General features: G+C 51.7%; 1 non-coding gene across 1 annotated transcript; it reads right to left on the bottom strand.

The window, feature by feature from the left end:
* Positions 1–502: 502 nt before the first annotated feature.
* TRNAQ-CUG lies at positions 503–574 on the bottom strand. Its single transcript has one exon. It is a non-coding gene; the product is annotated as a tRNA-Gln (tRNA).
* Between the last annotated feature and the right edge of the window lie 89 nt (positions 575–663).

Raw genomic sequence — 663 nt, forward strand, 5'->3', positions numbered from 1 at the left:
GTGGCATTCCTTGTATTTCCACCTCAGGCCACTGCTTCTTTCTCTCTGCATTCCTCTGAGAAACTCCTGGTTTTGTTTTCACTACCACTTTCCTTTCCTTCCTATTGGAATCAGTTCATGAAGCTCTACCAAGGACCAGTAGTGCCCCATGAGAAGGGATGTAGTTGCTGCCATGGGAGAAGGCAGGATCTTCCTTGCAGACCTGGTTGTAACCGGAGGCAGGAAGGATGGGAACAAAGGACCAGGAATGCAGAGAGAAAGAAGCAGTGGCCTGAGGTGGAAATACAAGGAATGCCACAGAGAAACCTTGTAATACTCTAATTATGGTCAAGCAAGGGAAAGAGTTGGCCAGAGTGGGTAGTACAGACTTCACTTTTGGAGGTGTCTGCCTTCCACGGAGACAGTGTCAGAGTAGCCTCCTGTGACTGAGCTGCTTCGAGTGGGAGGTCCCCACCTCGGTGTCAGTGTGCTGAAGGAAGGGTTGAGGGAGCCAAAAGGCTAAAGGTCCCACTGAGAGTTGAACTCAGATCGCTGGATTCAGAGTCCAGAGTGCTCACCTTTACACCATGGGACCTCCTGTGCACCTCACTTCTTGACCCTCTCACCAGCCACCCTCAGCCTCAGGCCTCTCTCTCCACCTCCCTGCACATCCAACACTGACTG

Source organism: Empidonax traillii, unplaced genomic scaffold, assembly GCF_003031625.1.
Source record: "Empidonax traillii isolate 1590-97213 ecotype Southwest subspecies unplaced genomic scaffold, ASM303162v1 scaffold3214:size14293, whole genome shotgun sequence".
Lineage (NCBI taxonomy): Eukaryota > Metazoa > Chordata > Aves > Passeriformes > Tyrannidae > Empidonax > Empidonax traillii.